The 23057-nt window shown below is 44.6% G+C and overlaps 1 long non-coding RNA gene across 1 annotated transcript; it reads left to right on the plus strand.

The window, feature by feature from the left end:
* Nucleotides 1-14698: 14698 nt before the first annotated feature.
* LOC133364305 (uncharacterized) lies at nt 14699-22758 on the plus strand. The gene is made up of 3 exons (XR_009757910.1): nt 14699-14880; nt 17524-17599; nt 22356-22758. It is a non-coding gene; the product is annotated as an uncharacterized LOC133364305 (long non-coding RNA).
* The last annotated feature ends 299 nt before the right edge of the window (nt 22759-23057 follow it).

Genomic DNA, 23057 nt, shown 5'->3' on the forward strand with positions numbered 1-23057 from the left:
GCAAGGAAGGGGGTTGGAGAGCAATTGATTGACAAACAGTGGCAGAGGACACAAGGACATGAATTGCAGTTTTCTTTAGGGAAATACTCCAGTTACAGAGATAACATCATGTAATTTTAGACAGCTAACGTAACTGAATGATCACAGGTTTGCACGTGGTTTCTGGGCGCAGGAAAAACAGCATGATTTGTAGCTTTTGTGAATGATCACTCTGTTCCACTAGCTTTTTCTTCCTATGTACATAACAATGAGGAAGATTATTGCCTTTCAGTATTTTGCTTGGCTCAGGCTAACTGGGCATGATTCTCCATCCTTTACCTATTATTCACAATTTGGTACATAATTTTGTCATTGTTAAAAGCCAATGAGTCATCATGGCATGGAACAATGAGTCATCATGGCATGGAAAGTACAATGTTTTTTCAAAAGCATTTTACTATTTCGTTGATGGTTACGATTATTTAGATTGGGATTGTCTCACCTCGAGCCATCCTCCTTTCCTCTAGGAAAGGTGGAAAGCTGAATTCCCCCCCGCTGGCACCATACCATTCTGTGTGTTCAGAAAAGGCACACTCTAAAAAATAAGAACGGTTGTATTTTATATAGTATGGAATGTGCCATATGGACAGTACTTTTCTAATGTTGCAATTCTCACTGTGAAATTTTACTTTGCACATGAGATACATGCATCACTATTTTGATAATGGAAAGTAATGGTGACTATTTCATGCCTTGTTTCATTGTTGAATGTAAGTAATGGAATTGTTAAATAAGAGGCACATAATATATTTGCTAGTTATGTACAAACTCATGCTACACTGTTTATTTATACAACAGATTTATCCCTGTTTTTCCCAAAAACCACATCCTGAAAAAGTTAGTGTTAGCTGCATTATTTCATTTAAGACTCTAGATACGCAAATTTGTGATGCAATAATAAAAAATCACAAGCTGTGCACATTGACATATTTTTATTTGTAATGCATACAAAGATTCAGAAAAAAGTACCTGTTTTTTTAAACTTCTGTCTGTAAAACTTTTAATTACATGTGTAAAAATATAACTGCTATATGAAAGTGCCAACAACATTTTCTCTTCCATTTAGATTTTTAGTGCAACCAAGAAAGATAAATTTACACATCAACCTTTCGCACCACAGCCATTATAAAAGAAGTTGCTAGTATATATATAGACAGTTGTTTAAAAAGGACTTCAAACATAACATTTTTTGGGGGTAGAAATATTAAAAGCAGAGTTGGAGATGGGCTATGTCCACCCTCATCTTGTCCAGCTTATCGTGGAGAACACTGACTTCAATTTCAGGGTGGTGCTCTGTCAAAAGCTAGGAGTTGTAAAAGTAAAGTACAGTAAGATCAAAGTCATTTGGGCGTAACATGGTAGAACATATGACTTGTAGCTGTAGTTTCATAAGCACTAATATTATAGCACTGCAGTCATTATCATTCAAATTACATTGAGATAAGCTCCATCACATCCTCAACATATTGCTACAAGTATAGTAGATACTGTGCTCTGTAGATTTAGAGTTAGAACCACAGGATTCAGTGTTACTCCCTTGCCTTGGTGGGTGTCATGGGGTGGTGGTGATGCTGCTTGCTGGTCTACCATCATCACTTCGTGTGGGCTCTCTTGGGGTGTGGGTGTTGCTGCAAGTGTGGATGCGCTCAGTTACTTGTTCTTCTAAAGCATTGTCAGTGTCCATTTCCTCCTCTAGCTGTGCTGAAATATCTGAGTCATCCTCCTCTTCCTGACGTAGACTTTTCTTCATTTTAAGCTGTCTGTGTGTAGTTGCATGGGGTAATGGGAAGGAATGTCTATAAATGTCCAAAAAAAAATTGCTTTGTGGATTTTCTGCTTGCAGGAGCATAGAAGGAATATTTCCCCCCCAAAAAATATATGAAGTTTTCTAAAAAGGTATAAAGAATCTCTCTGCTTTTAAGGGAACACTGACACAGGAAGGGGTTAATGTCTTTCTGTTAATTATGAAGAGAGAGATCTTTCTTGATTAAAGAATACCAAATGCAAACTTGTTTATTTCTTACAGTTGAATGGTGGTGAGGGGCACGTTTTCAATGATAAACATTGAGTACTCTACTACTGAAATGCAGTACTCTGTCTCACATGCATTTTAATTTTCTTATCCAATATCCATCCACCCACCACCTCATTTATTCCATGCACACAACTACACAGAAAGTTTGGCAGGATAGCAACCAAGCCTGAATTTGGGGAAGGTGTGCTGATATGATAGCTGAGGTGCAATGCTATTACGGGAGAAAAACTAACCTGGCATGGTCCTGAGTCCAAACTCTGGTCTCCCGGCTGCCTCCACACATTTCACCCAGCAGGTTTGTCTATCATTAGAACCCTTACCCTACCAAGGACAGCATTTTGCCTTGTGTGGAAGAATGATAATTTAAGTCTCTTCCAGCGTGATCTCATTTGCCCAATGGCTCCATGGTAACAGAGGTTCCACATCAAAATTCTTGCTTCCTCCCAGAACCTTTCCTTAGCAGCAGTACAGCCGCCCCTGAAAACCGCAGCAGCATGGCTGTCCCTCAGAATGGATAATAACGCCGTTGTATCATGATCTTGCCAATGCTTCCCTTTGATTGATTGGGGGGGAGGGGCGAGAGGGAAAGCAGCACAACACATTTTTATATTTTGCAGAGACAACAAGCAAGCACATATCACAGCCTGCCACACATACACCCAAAACTATCCTGTTGTTTGGCTGCCAGAAAGATAAAAGCAGTAAAGTGGAGTTCTAAAGAAAAAGGCTAGACTACAGTAGCTGAATACATTGGACGTTAACGGTTATGATTGTTACTGATGGGCGAGATTGTTACAACGGCTGTGAAGGTGGATGAAGGCTGCAGCAGATAAAAGGCTTCCAGTCGTCGTGGTATCCATTCCATCAGATCAAAGCCTCTTTCTATCAAGACTGTGTGTTGATCGTTGTGTGCCAATCTCCCCACATAAAACAAATTCACGCACAGGCGTCTTCCAACCAAACCAAACCAAACCAAAAGTTCCATGGCGACGGGGGTAGGACTGAAATCTGGAAGCCCCTAGTCATGGACCAGCACATGAGCAGTGGATACAGGCTCAGTTGTCCTGGCTGAAGGACCAAGGCAGTTGAGTAGTTCAGCAGCTATATCCAGGACTGAGCAGTCCTATTCAGGATCCACTCTGCTCATCCCATATGGGGAGGGGGCTAGAAAAGGTGCCCTAAACATAGTCTGCCTCATCTCTCTCCCAGACTGGATTACCACATCCAGTGGGGTCACCACTTAGTGGTTGCAAAAGACAATTGAACTTTGGAACATGGAATATACGGATATTACTGGACAATACAGATAGTGAACATCCTAAATGCAGTACTGCCATGAAACTCAAAGAGCAGGAGAAGGACAACTGAAGGAAGAAAAAGGAAGTTATACCTTCTTCTGGAAAGGACTGCCTGAACAAGAACGACAAATACATGGAGTAGGCTTTACTATTAAAATAATCTTGTGAAGATCTTGTCAGAAGTTCCTATTGGCATTTGCCACCACACAAGGAAGACTCGTGACACAAGATTGGAATAATGTTATATTTATTAAATATAACATACTAAATCCAAAGCAAGACAGCCAATCATTCAAATATAATTACTTCGGGCAGGGGAGGCTAATCCTATGTGGGACTACACCCCCACCTTCAAAAGGCATCAATTCTCATTATTGCATAACTCCAGAGTGAAGGACGTGTGTAAAATCCTCACTCCTTGCTCTTGGAGCCATGCGAGTGGTTCCAACCTCCACACCATGGCCCCGCCGTACAGGCATTCACCATGATGCGCAAGCCGGTCCCACAAGGACACTACCCAGATCGCCACCAGACATGAACCCTGATGGTTCCCTGGGAAGTGCCCCTTTTATGATGCCTTAACCGCCTAAATATATAATCCCCCTATATACCTCACCTGCCCGAATTCTATGCCACAAGAGGGGATCAGCTCAGGCTTGGTCCACTCCACCCAATGAAGACAACAAAACCCTTAAACCCTTCATAATATCCTCCAAAAACAAATCGCACCCCTGTTCTGAAAGATGAACACCATCCCCAAGAAACAAATGTGGGGCATGGAACCTAATCCCGTCGTGGGGAATGAATGCCCCCCCAAGCGACAGGACAAGAGCCCTGATCTTCCTATTCACCCATTTCCGGGATCTATCGATCCTGTTGGGATGAATAGCACCCCTCCACACCCTTCTAACAAGCATATCTGACCACACAATTATAAGGTGTGGATATGAATTAATAAGCCACGTGAGATCGCGAGTGACCTTAACAAGCAGGTCCACACCTGGACTCTGCACCAAATCATTTCCCCCTAAATGGATCAATAATATATGTGGCCGATCCATAGAAGACATAATACGGCACACAGAAGGCAAAAACGCGTCCCATAACATGCCCCTCCGGGCTACCCAGTGAACTGTAGCGGTAGCAGAAAGCTGCAGCTGGGTCCCAGGAGCAGACGAAGAAGCCCTCCGATGAGCCCAAAACAAAATTGAGTGGCCACACAAGACGATCCTCACGGGAATAGGGATGCTTATCAAACCTAGGGAAACAAAAACAAAATCTTATTATTAAAGCCTGACATAAGATTTGAATGCATTGGAACGCCATCTTCCAATCGCCTGTATATCGCTAACGCTCATGCCCACGAGGGCTGCGGCTGTAGCCGCACCAATCCTGAAAGAATGAAGCCCATAGACTCCAGCATCATGACCACTGGCCAACAAGGCCCGCCGAACAACGGCCCAAAATTGAAATTGAGTCAGGGCAGAACCATCAGCATGAATGAAAAGATAACACTGGCCCGCTGGCCGGATAGACAGAAATTGCCGCATTGCAGCCACAGGGCACAATTCAGAGACCTGGCAACTGCGTAAAAACACAATAGTGCCACTGCCTTTTTGATCGGTCTTAGAGACCCACAGGGAAAATCTCACTATATTGACACCTAATGTGCAATCACCTAAGCATAAGGCACGATAAGTCACATCACGCTTGGAGGGGGCCAATACTTCACTAGGGCGAAAAGCACCGTAAAACATCGTCAGAGTTACTGTGGTGAACAGGTGCGACTCATACAGAGATGAGCATAATGAATTAAACAATGCCAGGATCTGGAGGAGAACATCGGGCGTGATTGGCCTCCTCCGGTCAGTGGACCTGGGAGTGGAACGCGACCAACCCTCAAGGACCTTTCTGACCCTAAAATCTACAGAATGATCCGGCAGCCCCCGTGCCTTAGAGATAAAGGCAAGCGCGGAAAGGTGACCGGCGATAGTAGAAACAGAATTGTTTTGCCCTTTTAAAGTTATCATAAACTGCAATAGATGCTCCACAGGAATAAGCCATGCCAAAGGCAGCTCCTTGCTGATGCGGAAAGTCTGGAACCTAGCAAATGAACGCTCGTACACATTTTGAGTACTGGGAGCCAGAGCAGCTGCAATCGCAACCCCAACTTCTAGTTGCCAAGGTTCCACAGGAAAGGTGGGACTGGCACAGGATCAAGTGTCGCTCCAGGTGCAAGCTCCCGAAAGTGCACCATCTGTAAGCTGGAAAGGGCATCAGCAACGGAAATGGTCCCCTAAAAGAAGCTATGTGTCACCCTGAGGATAAATTCCTTGAGGAAGGGGCAAGTAAGCAGGCGCCAGAGAAGAAGAATTGGAAGGCGGCTGCCAAGGAGACACTGCAGCAGCCGGCCAAGGGAGCTGTGGGTGCTGAGGCACCAACACCCCCCCCATAAAAACAGCAGGGTGCGGAGAATCACCCAGCACCTGGGAACCCGCCGCTGGGGTATCCTGAAGAAGGGCACTGGAGGCATGTACTTGTGTAGCGTGAGGGTGTAATTGTTGCCCACCTGTATAAGCTGCAGGAGAAGCAACGACCGGCGGCATGGTGAACCCTGGAGACCCAGGAGTGAACGTGGCGGGCACTGGAGGAACAGGCATCTGTACTTCCCGACGCTCAGATTCAGGCAAGGCAAGATTCGTGGACGGAACTGCTGGCAAACCAACTGGAGGAGTATGCACCGAAGACCCCTCCATGGGCGTAGCAGCTTCCAGCACACCAACTCTAGAAACCAAATCAGCGAGAAGACGAGATTTAGTCATTTTGGAAGCTAACCTAGCAGATTTCTTACCTACAGGTCCGGAACTGGGACCCGCATCGACATCCTTAGGCTGCCTGCGTTCCTTTTCAAGCGCTTCAACTCTAGCCACCAAGGCACGGATGGTCCCCAAATCCTCCTCTTCATCAGAAGATTGATGCTGCAATGAAGGAGGGCGCTTGGTGGCTTGCTTCAGCACACGAACCCCTTTCTTCTGTTGCACCTTCTTGGGAGGCATGGTCAAAAGACCGGGATAAAACAATTACACAATTAACCAATTTTATAAACCACCAAATATGTACAATAAAATTCTACAATTTAACCATCGAACACAATTGCCAATTATAATATTAAACCGAAAATTGAAAATATATTGATTTTATGATAATTAAATTTATTTATTTATTTATTTTATTATTATTATTATTTATTTATTTATATAAATCAAATATTATTTATTATTTGATAATGAGTAATAGAATTAATACTATACTATAAACTATGGGGGGGAAGGGAAAATTGAAAAAAGGAGGGGGGTTGAATTCAATTAACTAAATAGAATTAAAAAGCAACAACTATAGAATCAATAGCAATACACACAAAACAATGAAATATAATAAGCAAAACTATTAATTTAAATAAAAGATACTCCAAATAAATTAAAAGATCAACGAACAAAATAACATATAACAGCAATTACACAGAGAAAAACGGAAAGGAAAGGGGGTTGGACGAGAACAATAGTGAAAACTAAGGCACGAACGAAGAATTAAATTCCAAATTAGCACAGGAACGACTAATCCACCAGCTACAACTCCAAAATCGGGACCAAAGAAAATAAGAGAACTGAGGCTTTAAAAACAAAAAGGGGAAACAAACGGGAAAAAAGCTGCTAGGCGCGCGGGCAGACACCCGCCGCCCAGCTGATCAGCGGGGTATCGGGGAGGGAAATTTAAATCGGGAAAACGAAATTGAAGGATTACAACGATCAAACAGGGAAAAACCAAGCTATAAAACTTAGAATAAGTAGACACAATACGCCAATACGCTGACAGAGCTACGGGAAGCACGAACCAACCGCATATGCCACGAGGCAAAAAAGGCAAGAGCGGGAAGAAGCAGCAGCCTTTTATATGCTGCTCCAACACACTTCCTGATTGGGTGAACGATCTCACGTGGCTCCAAAATGTTTATGTCGCGAGCATTCACGAGTCCTCCCTTTAATAATGGCGGCGGCAAATACACCCCTGATAGGAACGACATAATGAATGACTCTCAACTCTCAGGTTAAAATTTGCCAAAAACCAGCAGGCAAGTATTCTAAGTGCTTATGCACCAACATTAGATGCTGATGAAGACATGAAGGAATTTTTTTATAACCAGCTGGACACCATCTTATCAGAGATACCTAAGGAGGATAAAATTATCCTCTTGGGAAATTTCACTGCAAGAGTTGGGCTTGATTTCAATTTATGACCAGAAACCATTGGGAAAGAAGGAGTTGGCAATAGCAACCTGAATGGAATTCTGTCTGTCTGTCGCATTTGTATACTGCCCCATAGCCGAAACTCTCTGGGCAGTTTACAACAATTAAATACATTCTGACTAAATGAGCAGAGCATAATGTTGTTATTACAAACACACTCTTTTGCCAGAAAAATAAATTTAAAACATCATGGAAGCACCCTCGGTCAAAACACTGGCACCTCCTGGATTACATAATTGTCTGTGCCAGAGATCGTCGTGATGTACTCCTCACTAGGGCCATGATGAGTGCTGATGACTGCTGGACAGATCACCAATTAATTTGATCCACTATGGCCATTATTATTGTTCCCCAACGTAGACTCCAAGGAAGAAAACCAAGGCGTAAAATGAACATCCATGTCCTTCAAGATCCTATTAAGTGAGCCTGCTTTCAAGCAACTCTCAAGAAACATCTACCTGCGGAACTCACTGAAAATGTCGAGGAACACTGGATTAAACTGACGACATCCATTATTGCAGCATGTGAACAAACTATTGGATACCAAACTAAGAAACATCAGGATTGGTTTGATGAGAGTGATAGTGAGATTGAACATATCATCAACAAGAAAAGGAAAGCCTTCCAGATATGGCAGAAACACATTAACTGTGCTGCTAAGAAAAAAAAATGCCAGTGCAAAGGCTGAGGTCCAAAGAAGAACTAGAGAACTTAAGAACGCCTGGTGGATAAAGAAAGCTCAAGAAATCCAGCACTTTGCAAATGCTCATGATGCATGGGGCTTTTTTAATGCCACAAAGGCTGAAAGCATATGGAAAGCTTGGGCTATCACTTAATATTAAAAAAACCAAAGTGCTTCATTAACAGGTGGGAACTAGTCCCTCTGTAGCACCAACAATCCAGCTTAATGGTGTGACGCTGGAGAACGTTGATCACTTTTCCTATCTTGGCAGCCATCTCTTTGTAAAAGCTGACATCGATGCTGAACTTCAACATCATCTCAGCTCTGAGAGTGCCACATTCTCCCGAATGAAGCTTAGGGCGTTTGAAGATTGGGATATTTGCAGAGAGACCAAAATGTTTATTTACAAAGCCATTGTACTACCGACCTTACTGTAAGCCTGTGAATCATGGACCATTTATTAACACCACTCCCAACTTCTTGAAAGATTTCACCAACGCTGCCTCCGGAAAATTCTGCAAATTACTTGGGAAGACAGACGGACTAATGTTAACATTTTGGAAGAAGCAAAGACTACCAGTGTGTCATGGCCCCTTCGAAGGACTCCTCAGAGGAAGAGGCAGCGGCACCAGACACAGAGGAAGGAACACGCGGAATCCCTGAGGGACGCAATTCATACTCTTCCTCAGCTGGAGAATGTCCAGGTTCCGGCTGGAGCCTTTCAAGCAGATTCAGGGGATGAACAGGAGGCTCCCCTCCCCCCTGCAGAGCGAAGACGCCAGCGAGTATCGCAGCAACAGAGGAGGAGGTCAGGCTGTTTAAGAACAAGCAGCTCTGAGAAGTTGGGAGACTAATAATCTCCACCTGCCTAGGAAGTGGGTTTTAAAAGGCAGTTTGTGACTGCAGCAGATTGCTGACTACAATGTTGGGCATGACCTCCACGTGAAACATAGTTTGCAGACTCCAGACCTTTCAGACTGAACCCCTGGCTCTCTGAACCCAGCTTCCCCACCTTGACGAAGCTTTCGGACACTGCTACTGGTACGGTTGTTAGAACCATTCCTTTCTCCAGCTGGCTCCTGTTATCTGCTGGCCTTGGCATATTTACGGTCCATCTAACTGCCAACTGATTCGTTACAGCCCAGCTCCCAGCCCCAAAGCTGACAGTTTGTAGATAGCCCCTAAACAAGGAGAAAAGCAAGAGCTGGAAATTGGCCTGCCATGGAGCAGCTCCAGCAGGAAAACCTGCTGTTATGCTTGCAGGTTGACCAGTTGCTGGTGGCTGTCCAAGCCTTGCAAGTTCAGCCGTCAGCAGCACCTCACACTACACCAACAGGGAGAGTCAAATGCTCTATGGCCATCCCCGAGAAATTTACTGGGGCTTCGGATCAGCTCTCAACATTCCTGGCCCAGACCGAGATCTTCATGGAGTTAAGACCAGAAGCCTTCCCTGATCATAAGACCCAGGTTGGATTCCTGATTAGCCTATGCACTGGGGCCACAGCTTAGCGTAGCCCAGTGTTAAATGATCTGGCTGCCTTCATCAGAGGGCTCCAAGCTATGTTTGAGGACCCAGTAAAATTGGCTACTGCTAACTGTCGCATACACAGGCTGCGGCAGGGCTGGTGCCCACTGGTTGAGTATGTGACTGACTTCCGTTTATTTCAACAAGACCTGAGTTGGAATGAAGCTGCTCTCATGGATCAATTCCAGGAGGGGCTGTCCAATGAACTCCTGGGTGAGCTGGCTAGGGGGGAGCGTCCTACAACCCTGCAAGCCCTAATATGCTTGTGCCTACAGATCGATGGGAGGTTGGAAAGCAGGTGTACCGTGAACCAGCCCCATCTGGCCTGCAGAGCTCCAGCCCCTGTGGCTGTGCCCTTGAATCTTCCTTGCAGGGACTCTACTCTGCCAGTGGAACCCATGCAGCTGGGAGGGGCTCGGCCGTGCCTTTCTGCCACCGACAAGCAGAGACACAGGCCTGTATTGCAGGACCCAGGGACATTTCACAGCCCATTGTCCAGCCAATAACCCCCAACCCCTACCTCGGGAAACTCCCATGACCTGGCCTCCACAGGCACCTGGCCCAAGGCAATACCGCCATCAAGGGGGCCTGCCAGCTCAGTTCCCCACTGCCCAAGCGTCTGACCATGCTGATCTCCCTGATGGTCCCCAGACAGGGTGTCCTACAAGTACAGGCCATGCAGGATTCTGGAGCCACCATCAATTTTATGGATGCATCCTTTGCTGAACTGCACCACATCCCTTGACAACCTACTCGCTGACCTATGCTGGTGGAGACTATTGATGGCCGGCTCCTCGACTCTGGCCCCATAGTACAGGAAACTGTGCCTTTAGAGATGGCCCTGGGTGGACAGTGGGAAAGCCTCCGATTCTACCTAGCAGCTGCACCCCACTTCCCGGTAGTGCTCAGCCAGGCATGGCTTCAGCGGCATGACCCCTGCATCCAGTGGTCAACGGGCCAAATGTCCTTCCGATCTCCCTATTGCCAAACTACCTGTTGGGGGCGGAAAGAGCAGGTCCTGACTGCCCAGGAGGCAGGCTCGGAGCTGGAGAAATTGCCTGAGAAGTACCGGGAGTTCCAGGATGTGTTCGGAAAACAGGATGCTGACCAGTTACCACCCCATTGGCCCTATGACTGCCCCATTGACCTGCTCCCAGGAGCCAAGATTCCAGTTGGGCGGATTTACTCCCTGTCTGAGCCTGAACTGGCAGCCCTACGGGAGTTCATAGACAAGAACCTACGCTGGGGTTTCATCCGACCCTCCACGTCGCCTGTAGCCACCCCCGTGCTATTTGTGAAGAAGAAATGTGGGGAACTCTGGCTTTGTAACGATTACAGAGCCCTCAACCAGATCACCATTCAGAATCGGCATCCTTTGCCCCTGATCCCCAAGCTACTGGAGTGGTTGCGGGGTGATGGTATCTTTACCAAACTGGACCTGAGGGGGGCCTATAATCTCGTGCGTATCCAGGAAGGGGATGAATGGAAGATGGCCTTTTGCACCAGGTATGGACATTCAAATATATGGTAATGCCTTTTGCCCTCTGCAATGCCCCCACTGTCTTCCAACACTTCATGAATGACGTCTTCCAAGACTTCCTGGACCACTTCCTGATGATCTGCTTGGATGACATCCTGATATACTCACGGAACCCCTCTGAACATGAGAAGCACATTTGAGCAGTATTGCAGCTCCTGAGGGAAAGCCACCTGTTTGCGAAGCTGGAAAAATGTGAATTCGACCTCACTACCGTGGATTTCCTAGGCCATCAGATCTCCCCCTCTGGAGTTCAGATGGACCCGGCAAAGAATGAAACCATTCTACACTGGCAAGCCCCTCACAGCCACAAAAATGTACAACGCTTCTTGGGCTTCGCCAACTATTACCGCCAGTTCATCTCCCACTTCTCCAGGTTAACAGCCCCCATCTTGGACCTACTCCAATCCAAGGAAAAGTTCTGCTGGACTGAGGTGGCCCAGCAGGTGTTTCAGTGCCTCAAGGAGGCCTTCACCTCAGAACCTGTACTGCAGCAACCTGATCCCACCAGACCCTTCATTGTGGAAGGTGATGCATCTGACAAGGCTGTTTTGGCTATCTTACTGCAGCCAGTGAGCAAGGAGAAGTCCCTGCTTCCCTGTTCAGTTCACTCTTGGAAACTTAGCTCTTCAGAACGGAACTACACAATTTGGGAGAAGGAGTTGCTGGCCATAAAAGTGGCCTTCAAAACCTGGCATCATCTTCTGGAAGGGGCCAACCACTTGGTGCAAGTACAAACTGATCATTGGAATCTCAACCACCTACAGAGCACCAGACAGCTTAACGCCAGATCAGGTGGTCCCAGGTTTTCTCCCGGTTTGACTTCACTGTTACCTATCTCCCTGGCCATCGCAACACACAAGCAGATGCCCTCTCCCGCAAATCTGAATACTGAGCCGAGCAGCACAAGTTCCCCTTCGCCCGATTCTCCACCCAGAGAACTTTGCAGCTACCCACCAGCCACAATCCCTATTAGACAGGGTATGAGAACAGCAGCAGAGAGCCTAGTATGCCTTGGCACACCAGCAAGGGCTCCAGTCAGGAACCCTCGCCTTGGACAATCCATTCTTGCTACGGAATGGCACCGGGCACCATTGGGACTGGCTGTACATTCCTCCAGGTGCCTTATGGGGAGAGGTGCTCTGTCTCTGTCATGCCAGCCAGCCAGCGGGGCATTTTGGAACATACAAGACCTTTCATCTGGTCCTGTGAGAATTCTGGTGGCCCTGGGTTCAGGCAGATGTAAAAAAACTATGTGGCGGCCTGCAATACTTGCCGATGAACAAAGGAGCACCCCAGGAAGCTGCCGGGGCTCCTGCTCCCACTGCCCACTCCTCTGGGTCCCTGGTGGTCAGTCTCTCTGGATTTCATCACAGAGGTACCTGCATCCAGGAGGATGACCACCTAAAAAACACAGACACTAAAGTTGCTCCCACCAGGTTTTACAGTAATAAGGGGGGGTTGACTAGCATTGTGTGCCCCCTTTTTCAGAAGAGAGAGGTGGATACACACTGGAACTTGCAGAACAGTGAATGTGTTTCTGCCCTTAGCCACCAGACCCACCTGAGCCTCCAGTGATAATCTTGGAACCAGACTATCTCATGCTACGGACCAGTTAGTAGTTTTATTTATTATGATAATTTGTATACCACCCTTCAATCCATTTCCCAGCTGCTGTTAAATTGTATTAGATTGTTGATTTTATTGTACACAATATTTTTTAACTGTTGTAAACACTTCTTGGGTGCCTTGTTGATGGAAGTGTGCAATAATGTGATTGGGTGTTGGGAGGGACATGTTAAAGCACCTATTATCCATGTTCCTTATCCAAAGCAAGCATAAAGCTTCAGTTAGTATGTTTGACTGTTTATTTTTTTCATCAATTACACTCCCAGATGCTGTCTCTAGGGACCATCATCTTCCCATTAACTACACAGGGATCCTTCCCCCTTTTCTGTCAGAGTGTGTGTAAAGAATTCCTCCCAGGAACCTCTCACCCCCTACCCCAACTAAGAAGTTACCAACTGGCCACACACTAGCAAAGTTCCAAAACAAGGTAAAAACTCAACCCTGCCGAAGAGTACTGTCACCACTCCTTAGGTCCACCCAGTCTAAGCCAGGAGACTGCCCAGACCGTTACAGAACACCCCAAGATTCTATGGGGCAAGGGTTAAATATCACCCCTCTGCCCACAGGCAAAAGTCACCCAGTAGCAAATAGGCTTTGCAGACAAGGTACTGGAGTTAGATTCTGGAAGGCTAAACCCAATAAACCACACCACAGTAACTCATGAGGTAAATAAACATTAAATTAAAAATAAGCATATAAGAGAACCATACACAGTAAAAACAAATTGTGTCTAAGGTAAAAAAGGGTTAGGGAAAATACAAATCAGAACAAAACAAAACAAAACCTTAATCTACTTAGTACACCCCAATGGAATCTGACTGACAATGCCTACCAAAAGATAATGCTTTCAGTAGGGATGGCATTCGCTGCCTAGTTCTGATGCGCTTGTATTCCAACCTTCCATCCCAATCTGCCATTTTTGTGTTCTGGCTTGCTTTGGCGCTTGCTGATTCGATCTGCTCTTTTTTGTTTTGGGGGGGTTTTTTGGTTGTGAAAAAAAATTGTGTAATTTTTAACAAATGCCTATGTAAATGATCATGGAGGTTTATTTTTTCCTATGTATCACACCTACACACTGTTATGAATGCATAATTATGTAAAATCAGGAGATAATAATAAAGATAATTACATAAAATTGGGGATTTAAAAAAAAATCCATGCTGAATACAGCCACAGCTCACCTCAACAAATTAGTGCTAGTCTGAAAAGATAGTGGACTGATGAATTCAGTCTGAATTTGGTACTAAGTCCGATTTAGCGGATATTCTTCCCCATCCCTAACATCCAGAGGTCAGCATCCCAAAGCCAAGGCATGAAGCTAAACACCTCAAGCAATTACACAAAGGAATAAGCTTAACTTATAACCAGTACCTAGAAACTGCACATCCAGTCAAGTGGCAGACAGGCTGGAAACTTCCAGAACGGTAGTGTTGGGTGAGATTCAATATCAATCCCATGATCTCACACAGCTGGAACCAGTTCCCACCCCTCAACCTCTAGTTAGCCTTGTGAGGCTGATACCAACTAATGCAGGTGGCAAAGCCTTTACTCCCAATTAAGAGTAAAACACTCTCACAAGCCAATTAACTTATTTCCCAGAGTTCGATACATCACCAATTCCAATCATGAGGGAAAGAAAAAAGGAAAAGGCTTTAGCATTACATGGTAGATTCAGTTTCTGCTTTCCTTCACAGTAGTGAGCTTCTGCGAGAAGTCTTGGCTGCAACCCCTCCCTCAGTTTCTTCCTCCGAGTCCTGCCAATAGGAAGCTTCATCCACACCTGGGTCTCTCACCTTGAGTCTCTCACCACGTCCAGTGCCTAGGCTTTCAGGTAAAGGCTGCCTTCCTCCTAGTCTCGTACCACCAGCCCTTTTCTTCCCTATCTGCCTGGACCTCCCCTGTGGCTTCATATAGAGGAGTTTGCTTGCCTCTTGGCCACCTTCCTTGGGATGGGTGAGAATTGCGGGGGGGGGGGAGCTAGAGGTCCCTGTCTCACTGGTAACTGCCTTCTCCAGGCTCTTTGTAAACCTCTTCCCAGGGCTAGAGATGTGAAGACCTGAGAAAAACATGGAAATGTACATGGGGGGGATTTTTTCCATTTTTTCCCCGGTAAATGGGAAATGCCTCCAGAAAAGACTGTTTTCTTTTCAGTTTTTTTCCTGGGCCTTCACATCTCTACCCAGGCCTGACTCCCCTTTAGCTCTTCTTGCAAGGGACCCCTTATCTCCACCTGAGTAGGAATGGAAGTATCTGTCCATTTTGGTTCTCAGTTTCTCATGTGTCCAGTCTTAAATTCAGTTCTCTGCACTTCTGCAGATAGCTGTGACTTTTTTTAAAAAAAATCCTCATGAAAATTCATCAGCATTTTAGTGCATTTTCTCCTATTAAACACAGTTTTGTATGCGGTTTTGACAAATGTACACATTTTTGCAAGCTATTCCGCCTAACAGAATGCATTTCTGTCAAAACTGATTGGAGAACTGCATTGCAAAATTCAGACGAGTGTGGCGGTTATTCTGGCGCCTTCTCTGTCATCTTTTCGGCGCCAGGTAAAAACCCACCTCTTCACCCAGGCATTTTAAGCTTTTTATTTTAATTTAATCTTATGTTTATTTTTCTTTTACTCTGTTTTTAAATATGTTTTATAATTGTATGCGCAATACACACTTGCTTGTATTTTAAATATTGTGGTTTTATCGTGTTGTACACCGCCCTGGGAGCTGTTAGCTATAGGGCGGTTTAGAAATGCAACTAAATAAATAAATAAATAAATAAATAATAAATATTCTGTTTTCATATTGCTTTGGAAAGTGCAAATTTGAAAGATTTGGTTTTAAATGTGAACGATGAACTGAAATTCTCCCCCATCTCTACCAGTGAGGCTCTTGGGCCATTCCCTGGGCACTTGCCTCCTACACCTTTCATGGGCCATTCAGTCCACTGACTCCAGGGTTCCACCAAAATCTCAGCCAAGTCCGCGTCTCCAGAAAAGCCTTCACCCAGGCCAAGAGCAGGGAGCACCCCAACCTTCTCTTCCTCCCACAGCACTCCATCCCTTTCTTATTGTAGCTGTGTCCTTATCAAACCCAACTGTGCTTTGTTGAGCTGGCTCCATTGTTTCCTTGGATTCTGCCCTGCAGCTTATTTGATTCAGCCACTGGGTAATGGTGTACAGCTGCTGCTACGTCACGAGGTGAACGCTTGCTCCTGCACGCCTGCTCTAACTGCCCCATAACTTTTGGAAGCACAAAATCTAATTGAGTGTGTGATCATGTGTAGATTCTGCACCAGAAGCAGGAACGCAACTCATGAAGAGTACACAATAAAAATGTTATCTGTAGGGGCTCCTAGTTTCTGAGCAAATTGTGAATCAGAATTTACACATGATTACACATAATTGCATGCAATTGGGACTTCTATAGTTTGTTATCAAATTCACTCTCAGAAGGGACTGCCCCCAAAAGCCAGAGTAGCCATTACACACTTGCAAAGTGGTAGTTATTTGATTCATGATTAGTGAAAGTGGCTTTTTGAGCATTCAAGATGTTTAAGCTTTTCTGAAATGCTTGTTGGAAACAGTCTGCTGCATTCTCTTACTGCAGGAGTGGGGAGCCTGTGGTCCTCCAGATGTTGTTGGACTCCTACTCCCATCAACCTCAGCCAGCATGGCCAAAGGCCAGGGGTGGTATGAGAGATGTAGTCTGGAGGGAGTGGACACAGGTTCTCAACCTCTTACTGGGGCCAACCAGCAAAAAGACAAGAGATTCCATGCCTTTGTATGCCCAGAACTAATATTTTTGCTTATGGAAATAGATATATGATAGCTGAAGAAAGATGAGAAAGGTATACAAATGTACTGATTTGGCTTCCAGTGTGCAAAATTACAGTGACATGCATGCCAGTGTTTCAGGCAGGATAAGGGAGAAAAGCGGAGAAGAAATTACCAGCTGGAGGAGGAAAAACAAAGCAGTGTTGAGAGGGAGGACATTAAATGCCACCTGGCTCCCTTGCCAGAATGTAGCCCATGAAATCTGTCAATCTTAATCTTTCTGTTCAGGCAGCAGGCCTTGATTTTGACAGATTAAATATTGGCTTTGGCACGCGCAGTGAGTGAGATATTGCTTTATTTTTCCTATAAATGAGAAGATATATTGATGGACAGAAGTCATAAATTTGAACATGAGACAGCTCTGTTATTGTTCTGGGCAAATGATTTTGTAAAGACTTTTCAGCTTTCAACTATAGCTTTGTGCAGCCTGATAGCTAACACAAGGGAAGGGAAATGTTGCGTTTCATTTCTGTTGTGACAGGCGTTGTTTCAGCCTGGCCGCTTTGAGGCCTGAGTCTTTCTGAAATCAAGACCCCCTTTAACAGTGTGTCCTCTTCCCCCTCCCTCATTACCTGCTTACCAAATTGAACTCTTAATTTAATCCACAATGATATGACTAATTTCTGTACATACTCCATCTTCTAGCTAACCAAGCATATATCAGGCCGTGTACACAGGAAAAGAGTGCAAGGGCTGCAGAGTTGTCCAGAGATATAGTCAGGTGGGTGCAAGGTATTGATACAAAAGACAATATTTTAATGCTGTATTCACTCTATGGAAAAGGGCTGCTTTTGGGAGGAAAGGCGGGATACAAATGAAATAAATATTTCAGGTTACCATTAAAAGCAGGGATGGGGAACTTATGGCTCTCCAGAAGTTGCTGAACTACAACTCCCATAATACCTGATTGTTAGTAATGCTGGCTAAAAGGGCCGGTTCCAAAGGGTGGCCAGGTTGGGCACTGGCCCGAGGACCCCGCAGCTACAGGAGCCCCTGGGGGGCCCTCCTCTCCCCTTCCACGATCCATGGCACAAGCCGCGCCACGGATAGCAAGACAAGAGCTTCCGAGCCACCCGCCGCCACCACCCACCACCATCTCTCCCGCTTCAACTACCTTTCTCTGCTGTTGTTTGCAGCTGCACGCACTGCGAGCACAGGGTTGCCATCAATCAAGATGGTGGCCGAGGTTTCCATAAGGGTGGAATCTGTGGCTAAGCCTAAGGTCACCATAGCAACCCCTAGTGAGCCTGATATGAGTGAGACATTGTTTCAAATGGTTTCTATTGCTGAGGCACAACAGTTCAGAAAAGAGCTGGAGAATGATGAACGTTTAAAACAAATAACGGAACAAGCCGTTCCACAAAGAATACCCTTTACGGAAAATCTGAGGGATCAAATAGTGTGTGAGAATGGGGTACTGTACAGATTGTGGTTGCCTGCTGAGAGAGAGAACTGCTGTGAACCAGTCAAACAGTTGTTAGTGCCTAGCACATATAGACCTAGATTGCTGGATATGGCACATGATGTTCCTTGTTCAGGGCACCTTGGAATAAAAAAGACAAAAAAAGGCTGACAACACATTATTATTGGCCGAATATTTCCAAGGATGTAAAACAGTACTGTTCATCTTGTCTCATTTGTCAAAAAGTGGGGTAAAAACAAAATCACCCTTGAAGCCCCTTCCCATAATAGGACAGCCATTCTATAGAGTGGGAATAGATTTGGTGGGTCCTTTCTCAAAACCTACTTGACATGGCAGGAAATATATACTAGTAGTGGTGGATTTTGCCACTAGATACCCTGATGCTGAAGCCCTAAGATCGGTGGAAGCCCCTGTAGTGGCAGAGGCTCTGCTAAAAATCTTCATGAGGTTGGGATTTCCTCACGAAGTGTTAACTGATCAAGGCAGTGTCTTTATGGGTGAGGTGATGCAGTGTATATGGAAGTGCTGTGCGTTAAAACACTTAAAAATGACCACATATCACCCAGCAACTAATGGGTTAACTAAGAGAGTCAACTGTGTGTTGAAAGGAATGATAAAAAGTTATGTGCAGGATCACCCACAAGATTGGGATGAATGCTTGGGGTGTTTCCTATTTGCCTATAGGGAAGTCCCACAAGAGTCAACTGGGTTCTCGCCCTTCGAGTTGATGTTTGCCAGGAAAGTGAGGGGACCATTGGAGCTATTATGTAACTCATGGGAAGGATCCCTAGAGGAATATAAAACATCAGTGGTGGATTACATAATAGAATTCAGCAGTAAGTTAGAATCAATGATGGAAACAGCACAAACGAATCTAAGCCAAGTGCAGAAAAAACAGAGTTATTGGTGCGATAGAACTGCAAGAGAACGTGTGTATGAGGTGAGGGATATGGTCATGGCATTGATCCCCAGGGAACATGATAAGTTGCAAGCCAGCTGGGAGGGACCCTATGTTATTAGGGAAAAACTTGACACCTTGACCTATGTAATCATGGCAGACAAATTAAAAAAACATAAAGTGGTGCATGTGAACATGCTAAAACCGTATCACACCAGGCATGCCAAGGTTTTACAGGTTACCTTGTTCCTTGAATAGAGTGGTCCCGAATTACCAGACTTGATACAGGAGAGCAAAGCAGAAGAAGGGGTAAATCAGTTGGAATGGTCGGAGGAAGTGGAGGAAGAAGTCAAGGATGCAATTTTGAGAGTTTTGAAAAAATGTGGGGATCTCTTTAGCAACAGACCTGGCAGAACCAGTGTAGCCAAACATACAATTGACACTGGAAATCATGCCCCAATCAGATCTGTTCCTTACCGTGTGAATGGGAAAGTATTGAATGAGATCAGAAAGGAAGTGGAAGATTTGTTAGAACTAGGTGTGATTAGGGAATCAATCAGTCCCTGGGCCTCAAGTATAGTGTTGGTGCCGAAAAAAGATGGAACGATCCGATTTTGCATTGATTATCAGACCATCAACAGAATCACAGTCCCAGATGCTTATCCTATGCCTAGCGTAGACGCAATGCTAGAACTATTGGGAGCAGCAACAATTAAGCACCATTAATAATACTTTTGAGGATTATAAAACAGAGTAAAACAAATAAGCTGACTGATCCTAGCTCTAATACATACCAAACAGAACACTGAAACAATGATCCCTCCAGGAAAAAAGGAATGCAGCATGCAAGGCATTGCAAAGGTATAAGGAAAGGTGTGATCTACAAGTCAGTAAGGCTTAGAAAACATACAAAACAGCAGGGCATTCTCCAAAACACTGAACAAGACACCAACCTGTCATAAATCCCTCCTGCAAGTACAGAGGTCTCAGCAAAGAGGAACAATTCTACACACACACACACACGAACTGAGATTTGGAGAAAAAAAGCAGGAGAAACTAGCAGCAGAGCTCAAATTTTGTACGTGATAGAAATTATGTTTTGCACTGGTGAAATTTTGGATGGAATAACAATGGCAATTCCTTATTAAATTAGGAATGATGCTACAGTTCCTTCTACAAAGAAGCAACGTTTCTAGATATTCTAAATGACTATTCCCTAGACCAGTTGGTCATGGAACCGACCAGAGGGACGACAACCCTGGACTTAATCCTCAGTGGGGACAGGGACCTGGTGCGAGATGTAAGTGTTGTTGAACCGATTGGGAGCAGTGACCACAGTGCTATTAAATTAAACATACATGTAAATGGCCAATTGCCAAGAAAATCCAACACGGTCACATTTGACTTCAAAAGAGGAAACTTCACAAAAATGAGGGGATTGGTAAAAAGAAAGCTGAAAAACAAAGTCCAGAGGGTCACATCACTCAAAAATGCTTGGAAGTTGTTTAAAAACACTATATTAGAAGCTCAACTGGAGTGCATACTGCAGATCAGAAAAGGTACCGCCAGGGCCAAGAAGATGCCAGCATGGTTAACGAGCAAAGTCACGGAAGCTCTTAGAGTCAAAAAGTCTTCCTGCAGAAAATGGGAGTCTTGTCCGAATGAAGAAAATAAAAAAGAACACAAACTCTGGCAAAAGAAATGCAAGAAGACAATAAGGGATGCTAAAAAAGAATTTGAGGAGCACATTGCTAAGAACATAAAAACCAACAACAAAAAATTCTATAAATACATTCAAAGCAGGAGACCATCTAGGGAGACAATTGGACCCTTGGATGATAAGGGAGTCAAAGGTGTACTAAAGAACGATAAGGAGATTGCAGAGAAGCTAAATGAATTCTTTGCATCTGTCTTCACAGTGGAAGATATAGGGCAGATCCCTGAACCTGAACTAACATTTGCAGGAAGGGATTCTGAGGAACTGAGACAAATAGTGGTAACGAGAGAGGAAGTTCTAAGCTTAATGGACAATATAAAAACTGACAAATCACCGGGCCCGGATGGCATCCACCCGAGAGTTCTCAAAGAACTCAAAAGTGAAATTGCTGATCTGCTAACTAAAATATGTAACTTGTCCCTCGGGTCCTCCCGAGGATATTATAGAGGATATTATAGAGTTGGAAAAGGTTCAGAAGAGGGCAACCAGAATGATCAAGGGGATGGAGCGACTCCCTTACGAGGAAAGGTTGCATCATTTGGGGCTTTTTAGTTTAGAGAAAAGGCGGGTCAGAGGAGACATGATAGAAGTGTATAAAATTATGCATGGCATTGAGAAAGTGGATAGAGAAAAGTTCTTCTCCCTCTCTCATAATACTAGAACTCGTGGACATTCAAAGAAGCTGAATGTTGGAAGATTCAGGACAGACAAAAGGAAGTACTTCTTTACTCAGCGCATAGTTAAATTATGGAATTTGCTCCCACAAGATGCAGTAATGGCCACCAGCTTGGATGGCTTTAAAAGAAGATTAGACAAATTCATGGAGGACAGGGCTATCAATGGCTACTAGCCGTGATGGCTGTGCTGTGCCACCCTAGTCAGAGGCAGCATGCTTCTGAAAACCAGTTGCCGGAAGCCTCAGGAGGGAGAGTGTTCTTGCACTCGGGTCCTGCTTGCGGGCTTCCCCCAGACACCTGGTTGGCCACTGTGAGAACAGGATGCTGGACTAGATGGGCCACTGGCCTGATCCAGCAGGCTCTTCTTATGTTCTTATGTTCTTACGTTCTTACAGAAGAAATTCCCTTGATCATTATATAATAATGTATATTATAATAATGGATAGGATCATATAGTGTTGGACTGAAATAATTATTGAAAGCTCTCTCTCTCTTTCTTTCTTGTAGGCCCTTGCTTGAGATATGTATGTCTCCAATATGAAATGCTACTTGGTATCTTTTTTAAAAAAATAAAACAGTGGCCAAGGCTAAAATGAGATAATGAAAATGCTAACAGATGGAGGAAGGACATGATAATATGTCTCTGAGTAGCAGATGAGCAGTGGTCAAAGAAGCATAGCAATTGTTTTGCTCTTGGTGGCTATGTATTTATTCCCTAATTCCATGTAGGGATCAGCTGCTGTCTTTGTTTCTCGTTTCCAGGTTGAAGCCGGAACACATGTGTGACTGAGCAAATGCCCAGCCTGGGACATCCCTGCTCTTCAGGGGATGGATTCAGTGAAACAGAAATTATGGAGAGCGCAAGGAGGTTGCTTGCAAGCCAAGAGGCCAACTGGCCTTTATTATGCCCACTGACCCAGACCTGACAGTCTCCTGCCTGTCTTTCAGTCACAATCATCTGCTCATTTCTAGCCACCATTTATGCTTGTTTTTGCAAGAGCTTGCCTCATAATCATCCTGCCACTGTCCTCTTCTTTGATTGTGTCCATCACACTCATTTCCCTGTCCTGTTCACTTCCCTCATGCAGACTTTTCAGCACAGGTAGGCAACCCAAGCTAATTTGTGCTCCTTCCCGTTCATTTCTTGTTTTTTTCCTAGTTTTTAAAAAGTGTTCCCCCCTCTTTCCATGTAGTTCCAGAGCAAGTGGAAAGATAAGTCTTTTTTGTTAAAAAAAATTGATTTACGAATAAAATAAAAATCCTAGTTCTAATTTTGGGGAAAATAATTTATTTTCTACAGCTGAACAAATATGAATTATTTTTGTTTGCTTTCCAGAACGTGAGCTGTATATATAGTTCTGTATAATTTTTTGAGATTTATGCCATTAAACGCAGTGGGGCGTATTTTTTACTAGATCTGCATAGTATTGGAAATGCTAATTTGAGGCAGCTATGCTAAGAATG

Source organism: Rhineura floridana, chromosome 9 (assembly GCF_030035675.1).
Source record: "Rhineura floridana isolate rRhiFlo1 chromosome 9, rRhiFlo1.hap2, whole genome shotgun sequence".
NCBI lineage: Eukaryota > Metazoa > Chordata > Lepidosauria > Squamata > Rhineuridae > Rhineura > Rhineura floridana.